The sequence below is a fragment of the Pleurodeles waltl genome, chromosome 7 (assembly GCF_031143425.1).
Source record: "Pleurodeles waltl isolate 20211129_DDA chromosome 7, aPleWal1.hap1.20221129, whole genome shotgun sequence".
NCBI lineage: Eukaryota > Metazoa > Chordata > Amphibia > Caudata > Salamandridae > Pleurodeles > Pleurodeles waltl.
Genome location: NC_090446.1, coordinates 1,410,669,721 through 1,410,684,383, shown reverse-complemented (window position 1 = coordinate 1,410,684,383; position 14,663 = coordinate 1,410,669,721). Strand labels below are relative to the sequence as shown.

The following is a 14,663-nucleotide window of genomic DNA, read 5'->3' as shown; positions in this document are numbered from 1 at the left end:
TGTCAGTAGCCATGACAGGTTGGGGTAACCAGAGTCACCTGCAAATATCGAACAACAACAGTTAGACATCCTCCAAACATTAGGGAATCTCCCATACCCCCTTGGGGGCAAATTTATTTTAGGCCATTTGTGCTTCCCTTGGGGGCAGATCAGCCTATTTTTATTAGGCCAATCTGCCCCCAAGGGGGGCAGAAACCACTAGACACCAGGATTTTTTTTTTGTCAGTTTCACATGAGGGGAGCGACCCCTTAGGCAAGGGTTGCACCTCTGGGGGGGGGAATTTGTTTTAGGCCATATCAGCCTATTGGAATTAGGCGATCTGCCCCCGGGGGTGGGGGGGCGGAAACCTCCAGGCACCAGGGATTTTTTTTTATTTGTGGGGAGCCATTTTTATCGGGAGACTTGGTGGAACGCTGGGTGGAAGGAAATTTGTGGCTCCTCTCAGATTCCAGAACTTTCTGTCACCGAGATGTGAGGAAAAAGTGTTTTGTTAGCCAAATTTTGAGGTTTGCAAAGGATTCTGGGTAACAGCACGTGGTGAGAGCCCCACAAGTCACCCCATCTTGGATTCCCTAGGTGTCTAGTTTTTAAAAATGCATAGGTTTGGTAGGTTTCCCTAGGTGCTGGCTGAGCTAGAGGCCAAAATCCACAGGTAGACACTTTGCAAAAAACACCTCTGTTTTCTTTGGGAAAATGTGATGTGTTCACGTTGTGTTTTGGGGCATTTCCTGTCGCGGGCACTAGGCCTACTGTCACGGGGTCCTTTCCTCAGGATCTGCACGTCACTGGACAAAAGGCCCACCTCCCGGCATCACCAACTCAGAAAGCTATTATAGCACAGAGTTATGGTGAAGCCAGTCGGGGGGAAGGAAATTAGGGAAGGGAACAGCAGGGAGAGAGATCTGAAAAGGAAAGGTTAGAACAATATGCATTTACTCATTCATAGAAATGTAAATCATTTATGTACTCCTGACTAAATGTGTCTCCGAATTATAAGGTGGAGACCTCTTCTAAAATGAGGGCGAAGCCCCTTGTAAAACACGACCTCAGATTCAAGAGATGGCAAGAACGTTGAACTATGATTATACACAGAATATCAATCTTGTAACATTTATGTATTCACAATATAAACCTTTGATCATGACTTAGAAAATCTCAAAGACTTAAATATGCTTTTCATATCTTAAGTTATTCAAAGAACAATGAACATTTTGATTTGTTTATCTCCAACAATACTTTCGCATTCATAATAATAAATGCCAAAAAGGTTTTACTCATTAAACTTAAAGTGCCTTACTTAATAACACCAGGAAGCGTTTTTACTCAAGTAGTCTAAATCACTTAGATTATTGTGCCAAGAACCTTTTCCTCCTGTGAATTGAAGCGCTTTATATCTGGGAACTGAAGTGCCTGAATTATCATACCAAGAGCGCTTTACATCTAAGAACTGGAGTGCCTGAATTATCATACCAAGAGCGCTTTACATCTAAGAACTGGAGTGCCTGAATTATCATGCCAAGAGCGCTTTACATCTAGGAACTGAAGCACCTGAATTATCAAGCCAAGAGCGCTCTACATCTGAGAACTGAAGTGCCTGAATTATCATGCCAAGAGCGCTTTACATCTGAGAACTAAAGCGCTTTGAATTACTGTGCCAAAAGAGCGCTTTACATTTGTGAACGGAAACACCTTGAATTACACCTTGAATTACTTGTGCACAAAAGAGCGTTACCTCTGTGAACTGAAACACTTTGAATTACTGTGCCCAAAGAGCGTTTTATATCTGTGAACGGAAAACACCTTGAATTACTGTGCACAAAAGGGCGTTACATCTGTGAACTGAAACGCTTTGAATTACTGTGTCAAAAGAGCGCTTTATCTCCGTGAATGAAAACACCTTAAATTACTGTGCACAAAAGCGCGTTACCTCTGTGAACTGAAACGCTTTGAAGTACTGAGCCAAAAGAGTGCTTTACATCTAGGAACTGAAACACCTTGAATTATTTGTGCACAAAGAGCATTATCTCTGTGAACTGAAACGCTTTGAATTACTGAGCCAAAAGAGCGCTTTACATCTGTGAACGGAAACACCTCGAATTAGTGTGCATAAAAGCGCGTTACCTTTTGGAAGTAATAACATCCTCCAAACTTGGATTCAGCAAGGCCTTACCGCTACGAGTATGACCTACACGTTTTAGAATGCACCATGGACTTTGGTTAGACGATACTCTGCCATTCGGAAACTCCGGACTTCTCCAGAGAAACCTCCACGAGGTCTGGCTGCATTGAAGTCTTCAAAATAGTGAGCAACGTGCTTGGGTGTAGCTGGGCTTTATAGGCCTGCCACACCCCAAGATGGCCGCCGCCTCTAAAAACATGGGAAATGTAGTCCCTTCATAGGACAGCACTGATAAGTGCATCTTGTCCACCAATGCCCTGAACGTGCAGCTACTTGAGCTTTACCACAGGGCAGACGATGCTGATGGCCATTCTTTGAACAAGCAGGGATGACCAGTGGTGCGCATAAAGCACCGCAGAGTTGCGCAGTGGAATTTCGGGCGAGACCTGGACAGCGCCTGGCCTTATTCCTGACACCTACCCACACAAGTGAGGTATCCTTTTTATCGGGGGACTTGGGGGAACGCTGGGTGGAAGGAAATTTGTGGCTCCTCTCAGATTCCAAAAATTTCTGTCAGCGAAATGTGAGGAAAAAGTGTTTTTTAGCCAAATTTTGAGGTTTGCAAAGTATTCTGGGTACCAGGACCTGGTGAGAGCCCCACAAGTTACCCCATCCTGGATTCCCCTAGGTCTCTAGTTTTCAGAAATGCACAGGTTTGGTAGGTTTCCCTGGGTGCCGGCTGAGTTAGAGGCCAAAATCCACAGGTAGGTACTTTGCAAAAAACACCTCTGTTTTCTTTGGGAAAATGTGATGTGTCCACGTTGTGTTTTGGGGCCTGTCGCAGGCGCTAGGCCTACCCACACAAGTGAGGTACCATTTTTATTGGGAGACTTGGGGGAACATAGAATAGCAAAACAAGTGTTATTGCCCCTTGTCTTTCTCTACATTTTTTCCTTCCAAATATAAGACAGTGTGTAATAAAGATGTCTATTTGAGAAATGCCCTGTAATTCACATGCTAGTATGGGCACCCCGGAATTCAGAGATGCGCAAATAACCACTGCTCCTCCACACCTTATCCTGTGCCCATTTTGGAAATGCAAAGGTTTTCTTGATACCTATTTTTCACTCTTGATATTTCAGCAAGTTAATTGCTGTATACGCAGTTTAGAATGAAAACTCACTGCAAGGTGTAGCTCATTTATTGGCTCTCGGTACCTAGGGTTCTTGATGAACCTACAAGCCCTATAGATCTCCATGACCAGAAGAGTCCAGCAGACGTAACGGTGTATTGGTTTAAAAAATCTGACATCGCAGGAAAAAGTTACAGAGTAAAACGTAGAGAAAAATTGCGCTTTTTTTACACCTCACATTCAATATTTTTTTATTTCAGTTGTTATTTTCTGTAGGAAACCCTTGTAGGATCTACACAAATTACACATTGCTGAATTCAGAATTCTGTCTACTTTTCAGAAATGTTTAGGTTTCTGGGATCCAGCATTGGTTTCACACACATTTCTGTCACTGACTGGAAGGAGGCTGAAAGCACAACAAATCTTTAAAATGGGGTATGTCCCAGTAAAATACCAAAATTGTGTTGAAAAATTGGATTTTATGATTCAAGTCTGCCTGTTCCTGAAAGCTGGGAAGCTGGTGATTTTAGCACCGCAAACCCTTGTTGATGCCATTTTCAGGGGAAAAAACACTAGCCTTCTTCTGCAGCCCTTTTTTCAATTTTTTTTGAAAAAAAAACAACATTTTCAATGTATTTTGCCTAATTTCTTGATCTCCTTCAGGGGAACCCACAAAATTTGGGTACCTCTAGAATCCCTAGGATGTTGGAAAAAAGGACGCAAATTTGGTGTGGGTAGCTTATGTAGACAAAAAGTTATCAGGGCCTAAGCACTCTGCCACAAATAGCCCAAAAAAGGCCTGCCACCTGAGGGGGCAAAGGCCTGGCAGCGAAGGAGTTAATGAAACAGTTGAGTTTGTAGCAAGGCTGTATGTGCTGGTCCTACATCAGTCAGTTTGGTCCCATGTTTAATGAACCCATTAATGACCATGCCATTGTTCACTGTGCTAGTACAAATTTACAAGAACATCGTTAAATTTCAAGCAAGGTGAAATGCAGCATCTTGAGGCATGAAAAACCCAAGCAGAGGCTGTAAGTGAGGATAATCAAATGTGGATGCTTAGATCATGGACCAGCATCTAAAACTGCTTTGCAATTGGCAAAGGATACAGGAGGTGTGGCAGAAAAGTCCACTTTGCTCATATGTGTTGCAATGAGAAAAGCAGAATTTCAGCTGTGGAGATTGGCACTTAGGAGCCTACTCAAAGTATGTTAAGTGTGGAGCATGTCTTATTGAACAGATCAAAAGCTATATTCAGGGCTAGAAAGTGAGAATTTGATCTCATGGTTGACCCAGTTCACTTTATTTTCCTGCGAAGGTGACTCAGAGATCAGCAAGGAGCTGTTCTCTGACTGTATGAGAGCAGTCTTAGGCTGGTTGAGGGTTAACGACCTACAGAGCAACCCAGAGAAAGCTGAAATACTTCTTTTAATATATAAACTTACCCCAGGCTGGTCTGACTCCTGGCCTGTGATGGACCAACTCCCCTTCCTCCAACACAAGTAGGTAGAAATTTGGGAGTAATCTTTGACAACAAATTATATTTCAAGGCCCAGATCCATTAAGTTGCTAAAAATTGTATATGGCTTTTAACAGCACGTAGAACACTTTTACCCCTTCATCCTTGGAAGGCGCGTAAAAATGTAGACCAAGCCAATATTTGATCCATACTAGACTACGCAAATTCCTTGTGCCTAGCTCTACCTGCTTACCTGATTTGCCACTTACCGGTAGTCCAAACACTGCAGTTCATTTGCTTTTTTACCTTCAAAAGAGTACCCCAACTTCACCTTTTCTTAACAGACTGCATTGTCTACCTGTTAGCTAAAGGATTACTTTCAAAACATTAATGCATGTACATCAGGCCTTTCGTAATACCAGCCCTCATTATTTGAACAAAAGAAACAATGAGTACCAGCCGTGTAGGAGGCTTTCGGTCTAGTAAAACACATTCAATACTAGCCCCTCGCTTCAAAAAGTCTAGGCGTGATGGTGCTTCTCTCTTGGTATTTTAGCCATAATATGGAATCTCCTTCAAGTGCAGCTCAGGTGCCTAGAAAGTGAATTTGTGTTTCACAAATCCTTAAAAACATGTCCCTTTAGCCAGTAACCTCCATCCTTTCCATCACGTTTTCATGTGGTAGCACCGGAACACTCTTTTGGGTAGCTGCTGCTCTCTACAATTAATGTCCTCTATTAATTAATTCATGATCTGCCCTGGAGTCAAATTGAATATCAAATATAAGAAGCCTAAATTTTACCAGGGAAGCAGCCTTGATATAACTGGCTACATGTGGTATGACATTAATTTTCAAGATTGACTGGTGAAGCATAAAATATATGTGGCCAAGTTTGGGCCTCCAAAATTGGGTTGGGTGCACCAATATGGTTTGAGTATAGTTATTAAGCTTAAGAGCCCCAAGCCTGACCCTGGTGGTGTGTGACACAAATGTGGATGGGGTACTATTTTATTTTCATGGGGTGTTCCAAAGTAAGCTAGGCACTGACAAAGGTTATACACATAGGATATTTATTAGAAAGGGGCTAACTTTGTAAGGCACAAGGCAAGAAGGATTCCTCTACTTGTTAGGCAAGAGGTCAAGTGCATGCTTCAGCAGATTACTAGTGGTATTATAGAGCCGGTAGAAGCCTCAGAATGGTTTCTCTGGTCATGATAACAAAGAATATAGATGATGCCTTCGATTTTGCGTAAACCTAAGATCTTTAAATCCTCCTCATTTTTTTGTTGAGGGTTGGTAAGTACTTCGAACAGTGTTTGCCAGCAAAATCAGCTGCACCAAAACCTCAATACATTTACAGGATTTATAATACCAAAAGCCATATGTCAATGTCCATGCCTCCCTTTTGGATTAGCATCAGCTGCTAATGTTTTTCAGTCTATGATAACTGATGTTGTGAAACACATTCAGATGTTTTTTTTTTAAGGACGACATTCTTGTGTTTGGTAACACAATTGATAAACATAATTTGGACTTGAGAGAAGTTTGAGTAAAGCTACCAGGTCTAGGGATGGCACTACACAAAGAAAAATGCAGATTCTTGGAAGAGGGTGTATTTGAGTATGTTATGTTTCAGTGTTCGATTTCAGCTGCGGGGATTAGGCCTAAAGCTGATCTGGTCAATGCTACGGTCAATGATGCTATGCCATCACATAAAGGGCAGCTCAGTATATTATGGGCTTAATTTAATATTATGCAATATTTGTAGAAGATTTTGCAGAAACAACTGAAGACCTGAGAAATCATTAGAGTTAGGGTATGGCATTTATGTTCCAAGAAGCCCAACTAAAAGCCTTTGAAGCCATAAAACAAGTTATAGCCCTGGATGGCATTCTGACCCCTCTAAATGTCAACAAGCAAATTGTGTATACAGTGGATGCAAGTGCATTGTTGGTTGGGCTGTATTGTTTCAGGGCAGCAAGGAAATGGCTGTTGCCTTTGCTTCTCAAACTGAAAGTCTGAGAGAAACTATTTACATTATAGAAAGAGAGGCAGAAGCATTGACATGAGGTTGGGCAAATTAGTTCTTCAGGACCTATGCATGGTAAGCTAAAACAATTTTACAAGCTGATCACAAATCTTTGCTCAGAATTTTGGAGCCTGGCAATACAGGTAAGAGTTCCGCTAGGTTGCTAAGATGTGTATTGTATTTGTATTTTGGGCATTTGTAAAGAGCATTCCAGCCATAGGCATCGAAGCGCTGAAGCAGCTTAAGCAAGGCGGGGTGAATGAACAACAAACTACTGGGAGAAAAGCAAAGATTTAAGCTGCTTTTAAAACGATATGTAAGCATCAAGCCTTCTAACGTGTTACGGAAGTGAATTCCAGAGCTTTTCCGCAGCCATAGAAAAGGCCATCTCCCCATCTAGCTTTCTTACAATGGGGTACTAAAACCTTCTGAAGGCCAGCTGATCTTAAAAGGCAGGTAGGAGTGTACCATTTCATTGTGCATTGAAAGTATCCAGATCCCAGGGAGTGTAGGGCCCTATGGGTCAAACAAAGAGCTTTGAAAGTAATTTGCTTCCTTATGGGAAGCCAATAACACAGTTTTAGGTTCTCCCTGGCAGAGGCAGACCTGGGTAGTCCTAGCACCAGACGAGCTGCTGCATTCTGGATGAGCTGAAGCTTATTCAGAGAAAGTTGATTGATGTTCATATATAATGCATTGCAGTAGTCTAGTCTGGATGTGATGAAAGCTAGGGCCATGGATATTCTGAGATTTTTGGGGAGGAACAGTAAAACTTTTTTTAGTATTTTAATCATACAAAAACAGGCACTGACTATTTGATTGACCTGAAGGTCCAATGTCAAGGAATTTTCAAACATGATGCCCACATTTTTGGCAACTGTTATGGGGGATGGTAAAGCCCCACAGGATTCAGTCCACCAATGGTTGCTCCAAATTGACCTATCCGCCCCAAGTACCAAGATCTCAGTCTTATCTCCATTCATTTTGAGCCAATTCTGATTCATCCAGTGGTTAACTTCCTTCATGCAATTATGAAACCTGTCTGCAACCTCTTCCTAATCATCACTGATGGACACAGTAAGCTGAGTATTGTCCCCATATGAAGACACCTGGAAACCGCATGAATGGACCAGTTTTGCCAGTGGTACCACATACAAGTTAAAAAGAGTTGGACCGAGGGAGGACCCTTGAGGGACACCACAGGGAAGCTGGAAAGGAGTAGCTCTGTAGTCCACACAACTAACTGCAATGGATCTACTGCTCAAAAATGACTCTAGCACCCCCAAAGCAACATCTCTTAACCTGCTAGTTGCAGCTGCTGCACCATCCACTAAGGGAAGATGGTGTGGAATGCGGCAGACAGATCCAAAAGTACCAAGATGGCTACTCCTCCCGGTCCACTTGTCTATGCATTGAATCAGAAGTAGCAATAAGGGCAGATTCCGTACTATGATACTTTCGGAACCTGTGTGGGGAGGAATCAAGACAGCCATTGATCAGGAGATAAGTGGCTAGTTCATGGTTGATGTTCTTTTCTAGAATCTTGGCAGGGGCAGGCAGGAGTAAAATAGGGTGAAGATTTTTAAGATCACTGAGGTCTCTCCCTGGTTCCTTTTTCAGCGTTATGACAATGGCATCTTTCCAAGTCGAGAGGAACAGCCCCAATTTCAACACTTCTGCAAAAATAGCTTCCAGAATCTCAGGGATAAGATTCGGGGTCAGCTATGGCACCCTGGGCAGACAGGGGTCATCTGGAGCACCAGAAGTAATCCCAGCAAGGAGAGACGTGATCTTATCAGCTGGAAGGGGAGCAAACCTACCCAGAAACAGCTCACTGTCAACCGCTCCATCAGCCTCAGAGACACAATTAACGGGATTCAAGGAAAATTTGGGATAATCAGAATGTATCTGTATTTCTTTTTAAACAGCCCTGCAACCTTATCACAGAAAGGATGCACAATTTGTTACATTGCTGCAGAATTGTATGCTGAGTGCAATGCAGGGTGGTGTAATTGTTTGGTGGATTGTCTCTCATGCTTAGTGGATTCAAAAGGGAATGTGTAGAAGACCTTTACACTGAAGAAGTTGTTGGTAGCACTTCTGACACCAGGGAAGTTCTATAGGATTCTGTTTCAAGACTAGAGTGGGTTACAGCTATGTTGCTAATAGGGAGAGTTGCATGCAACTAAGTGTGAGGCCTTATTTCAAAGTTATGGATGAATGTACTATTTATGACCCTTATGTGGTAATGTGTGGTGATAGATTTGTACCTCCTCATGGTGTTAGAAAGAAATTGAATACTTTGGTTCATGAAAGCCATATTGGCCAAACCATGATGAAATAGCATCTCAAGAAAGATGTTGGTGCCTGGACATGGAAGCACATATCACCCAGGAGGATTATTGACCGAAGGGTTTGCATGGATGGGGAGAACAGACTGAAAGTTGGTGGAGGAACTTAATGTGAGCATGAGTGGGATACAGGTTCATTTTGGGTCAGGGTTTGTTTAGATTTCTTTGGACATTTTACTGTTTTGCTGGAGACTTGAGGGCATATTTATAAGAGGCGACGCATCACTGCGTTGTGGCAGCGATGCATCAAAATGACTTCTGCTGCGGTACAACAGTTCTTTATGCCATGGATGTGTCATATTTACAACATGCGCACCATGGCACAAGGTCCCGTGGTGCCTCAAAAAGAATGACACATCTGTGGGAGGTTTGTTGTAAGGAAAACTGAGGCATGTGCTGCAAAAGTGACGCATGGCTTATTTGCTGCACCTACAGCAATGCAGGTCAGCCTTGCTTCACATTTGAGTGTGGACTGTGTCAGAAGTCCTTCAAAAAGTGATGCACTACAAAAAAAAACTTTTCCCCTTTCATAGAAAGGAAAAGATGGAGCAGGCAGCAACAGCCAGGGTAACAAATGCAACAACCACAGCACCAGCCCGGATGTCCAGAGGTGACAAAGCATAAACAACAACTCTTATTCACCTCAAAACTGCCATTAGGGAAGAAAGAGGCCATATGGAACTCCATGGTGGATAAAATCAACAGTGTAGGGCAAGTCAAGAGTACAGTGACAAACTGAAAGTGTTAGTATGACTACAAGAGCAGGACCAAGGAGAAACTGGCCAGCAACTTAAAGGCAGATTGGAGGAGGAGGACCTGAGGTCCAGGAGGAGCTGACTTCCTTGGAGCAGCAGATGGCATAATTCATCCCAGCCGAGTTGGTGGCAGGAGTGGAAGGACATTGCAGTGCAGTCTATGAGGACCAACAAGACACATGGGGTAAATGGCAACAAGGGACAATTGCACCAAATATGTCATGTTCTGTAGCACAGCATGCTACTTTTCTGTGCTTCACTGTGCTGAGTGTAAGAGAAAGGGATGTAAATGGCCACATGTCCAGTCACACATCACAGACATGTAATTTAAGAAAAACACTCACATGTTGCACAGCCCAGTCCACATACATGATGTATGTTCAGTCCATGTGTGATGTGCTGTACCAGTCCAGCTTCACCGTTGGATCTTGGGATTTTTTGGGAAATGTATAACATCAGTGCCCAGTACTACAAGTTCCACAATACCTTGCAAAAGATCTAGACTGGAACATCACAGCATGGCAGGACACTGGATTCCTTACAACCTTGACTTGGATAATGCATGCCCCCTTGCACCAGGAGGCTAGTGGGTTTCTCTTGGTGCATTCCTGTTCCTTACCCCAGTGTTGGTGCCCTTATGGCTGCCTAGCATCAATGCAGGCACCCTTGCAACATGTTGCAAGGGTGCCTGCGTTGCATGCAGGATTGTCTTTGTGCAGGAAGGCACACCCTCCTGTACTACAATAATCCATAAAGGCATTTACTTCATCCCATCTGTGCAGAATGCAGCACACATGGAAAGAGGCAAAAAGGAGGAGAAATAAAGTTATTTATCCTTGTAATTCCTGCCCTGGGTGAGCAGTTGGTTTTAAGCATTTCCAGGTTTACCCATCCTTGTAAGTCTGGGAATGAGTCAAAAGCCATGGGGGATGCCTTGGAAAGCCCACCACAACGCACATGGAATGACCCCCTGATGCAAACTAAGTCAATGCAGCCATTTTCACTGCATTGCCTTACTCTATACTCATGAGGCCAATCAAAGGCACACAAACAGCCTTTGCATGCCTTCATACCTATGGGTCTGCCATCTGTGCTGCTGGTGCATCAACACAAGTGTTGCACTGGTGGTACACGGGGCATGTAAATATGCCCCTCAGTCCCTAGTATTTAACAACATTGCACACAGCTGCACTGATGTGTGGGGTGTAAGCACCCAGGTGTGCCATGGTACCCAACATTCTAAATCTTTGTAGGTAATACATCTTGGGGGGGGCAAGTGATGCATAAAATAGTGAGCTTTGTGTTTTGTTAAACAATAGATGATGTATGAAAAAGGTTGTAAGTGTGGCAGAGCACATTGAGCTGTCAATATGTTTGAATGTAGCACTTTGCATAGCAAGGAGGTGTGAAGTGGTGTGTGTATTGCCAGGTAGCCTGAGCTATCCATACGCTTGCTGTGTTTGATAGTGTCACATATCTGGTGCAGCTGGGAAGGGATGACATAGAAGAGGGCATAGATGGACTACATCCTATGTGTGATGTGCACCAGGGGGAAGATGTAGCATGTGTCAGGAGGGAGATGAAGAAGAAAACTTGTATTAGGATCCATTGGTCAAAGCAGGAGGATGACAAACAGGGAATTCAGAAGTGACAGGATAAGCTAGGTTGCCATACCTATGGGCAGGAATCAGTGATGGTTGGAGGCTGAGAAGTATGGGTAAAGTTGTGTGGCTAACCAGGGTAGGTACATGTCATGCATTATCAAAACTACTAGCATGTGTGGTACAGTCTGACATATAGCTCATAAATACACACAGCCATATTAAGCAATTTGAAGTGGTGAATGTAAATGTAGGTGGTGTTGTCACATGTGAGTCGATATATGATCAGGTTTTCATCTGTGTGTGACAGTAAGTGGAGTCACTGAGTACAAATGAGGATTGCCAGAAGAGTCATTAACACATTCAAATGAGTGGGGCTGAGTCTAACAGTATGTGATACTCAGCAGATAACCAACCCTGGCAATGATAAAATGATGTGAGTATCCCATCAGAGTTAGCACACACTGGCCACTGTTTACACAGATAGAACCCCGTGGTAATTGCATGCACTTACACATTCCTGCTATGTAGCAGGTTGCTAGCTGTGTAGAGTAGTGTGGATGCATGATAGATATGGCAACATGAATGCACAATGTGCATACCATCCGGCACAACAATAATCCTCTAACAGTTGTTCACATGGAATTCATATAGACATCTATTGAGGATGAGCCAGGAAAAGTTCATCAAAATACCCAAATCTTAAGCAGAAAAGAGACATTCTGTTTTGAACAAATCCAAGCTTTATTAACCAAAGAAGTCAGCCAGTATGTATATTAATCCATCAAGGTATTATTCATTCCATCCAATCAAAACATAAAATAAATATCCACAGTCAAGAGAACAGTGAAAGAGTTATTCAACTAAACCCCAAATTAAAGAAACCAACACCAAGAAAAGTAAGCAGAGGTGATGGAATGTGAAGCAACTGGTATATTGGCACAGGTCACAGAACAGCCAGATCAATTATATCCACTTTAAAAAACCCAGGGAATTTGTCTGGAGTGTTTGTACATGTCAGGTCTGTCTTTGAGTGATGACCACGAAGTTTCAACCTATTTCGAATGTAAGGGTCTGAAGAAGTAAGGGTCAATTAGAACCACTGTCATAGTAAAATAAACTCAAACTGAATATTGGAAATGTATATATATACTGGTCTGAATCTGTGGAGGGCCTAAAAACACTGGAGTGCAAGGCAGAATTCCTGGGGTTATAATTAAGAATAGCTATCTGTAAAAAGTAAACACACATATCAAAATTGGACCGATTTAATCAGCCTAAAATACAAGAACATGGTGTTAGCCAATGTAACTAACTGAGCAAAATATAAATAATCAAAATAGACAGGACTCTGCCTACTTATGTGCAATGGTGTACTGGTACTATATAGAAAACTGACCTGGAAGCAAATGAGGTGCCAGCGGTGGAAGCACTGGGACCCATCCCCTCCCGGACTACATCCTTCCCAGAAAATGTAAGTGATCATCTTACAGGGGAGAGGGGGTTGTCTGTGTGTGCGTATCTTCATATGTGAGTGCATGTGTGAATGTTATGAATGCGGGGGAGGGTGGATGTCTGTGTGTGTGAGTTCGTCAGTGTGAGTATGTGGATGAGGAAGGGGAATGGTGTATGTGTGCGTGTATGTGGAGGGGGTGGTGTATGCCTGCGTGTATGTGGAGGGGAATGGGGTGTCGTTTGCATGCGTGTATGTGGAGGGGTGGTATGTGTGTGTGTGCATGCAAGTGAATGTGAATGTATGTGTGGGTGTGTGCTCATGAATGGGGTGTTTGTGTGCGTGTGAGCATTTGCATGGGTGTGCCTGAGTGTGTGTACGTGCATGAATGAGTGTTTCTGTGTGCATGTTTGAGTGTGTGTGCTCGAGTGAATGGGGGTGTATGTAGCAAATGCGTGGGTGAGTGTAAGAGTGTAGAAGTGTGTGGACATGTGGGGGTGTGTCTCCTGGCGACAGGAATGAAGATTCCTATCGCTGGATGCAGGACCACCAGCATTTTCATGGCGGTGCGACCGCACACAAATGCTGGGGTTTTCCGCCACGTAATACTGAGTGTTATTATGGCTGCTGCTGGGCCACATAAAAATTGGCAGTACGGGTGGCGTTTTGGCAGTTTGGCTTAGGCCAAGCCTCCAAACTTGTAATATGGCGGTCTTTACCGTTGGCTCGTCAGAGTGGATTCGTAATGAGGTCCTTTGTCTCGTTACTTGGCACATTTGTATGCAATAGCACCCAAATGATTAACCTGATTGAAGGCATGGATTTTGATCAGAGGAGATACTGGTAACCCTAGATATGGAGTCCCTCTATACAAACATCCCCCAACAAGAAGGTATAGAGGTTATGAGATCAATCCTTGACCCACGTCCTGCCCTTTGTTGGGTTCCTTCTTCTTTCATTGTGGAACTCTGAGAAATTGCCTTGACCACCAACTATTTTCTTTTTGACAGTGACTGCTACAATAATGTTCCTTGACATCAAGGGGAGCTAGTTTTTCTCCAAACTTAGCCAACCTGTATGTGGGGCAGTTTGAGAATTATTATGTTCATAATCAGAATAAATTATTCCTCAAGAACAGTCAATGCTAGAAGAGGTATATAGATAATATTTAAATGATCTGGGGGCGTGGTCTGGCCACGATTCAGGATGGCCGCCTGAGAGCCGAGCTCCGGGACGAGGGTGGCGGCACCGGGGGCACATCGGGCCCTCCTGTGCAGCGCCGGAGCACGTCTGAGGGATCGGAGTCGGTGGGGGGCTGATGTCCGGCGCAAAGCAGAAGCGCTCTCCCCTGATGTACCATGGGGAGAGCGGAGCACGGCCCTGAGGCCTGCGGCAGGAGCAAGAGCCGCAGCCTCAAGTGGCGGACCGGCCGTGGCGGAGGAACTTGCCTTTCGAAGACTTGCGGTAGGAGGCGTGCCCCCCCTCTGCCCTCGCTGCCACGAACACTGGCATAGGCGCTGAGCGGCCGACGCCTCGCCCGCCTGCCCCCATGTGCGACGACCGATCTCCCCTGGGCTTGGGGAGAGCAGAGAACGGGACATAGATCCGCGCGACCCGGAAAAAAGGAGAGACCCGGAGACACACCTTCTCCCTTCTCGGACCCCGGGGGGTGGCAATCGTTGTTGGACTCTTCCGACGGCGCCCATCCCTCCCAACCTGGCCGGAGATCGGAGGCCGTGCATCCACGGCCTTGTGGTGCGTC

The 14,663-nt window shown here is 44.1% G+C and overlaps 1 long non-coding RNA gene across 1 annotated transcript in view; it reads right to left on the bottom strand.

The window, feature by feature from the left end:
- The window catches only part of LOC138247414 (uncharacterized), a 94,190-nt gene extending 91,904 nt beyond the window's left edge, over positions 1-2,286 (bottom strand). Inside the window, exon 1 of the long non-coding RNA XR_011194495.1 lies at positions 2,123-2,286. This is a non-coding gene — a long non-coding RNA (uncharacterized lncRNA). The remainder of the gene's footprint in view (positions 1-2,122) is intronic.
- Between the last annotated feature and the right edge of the window lie 12,377 nt (positions 2,287-14,663).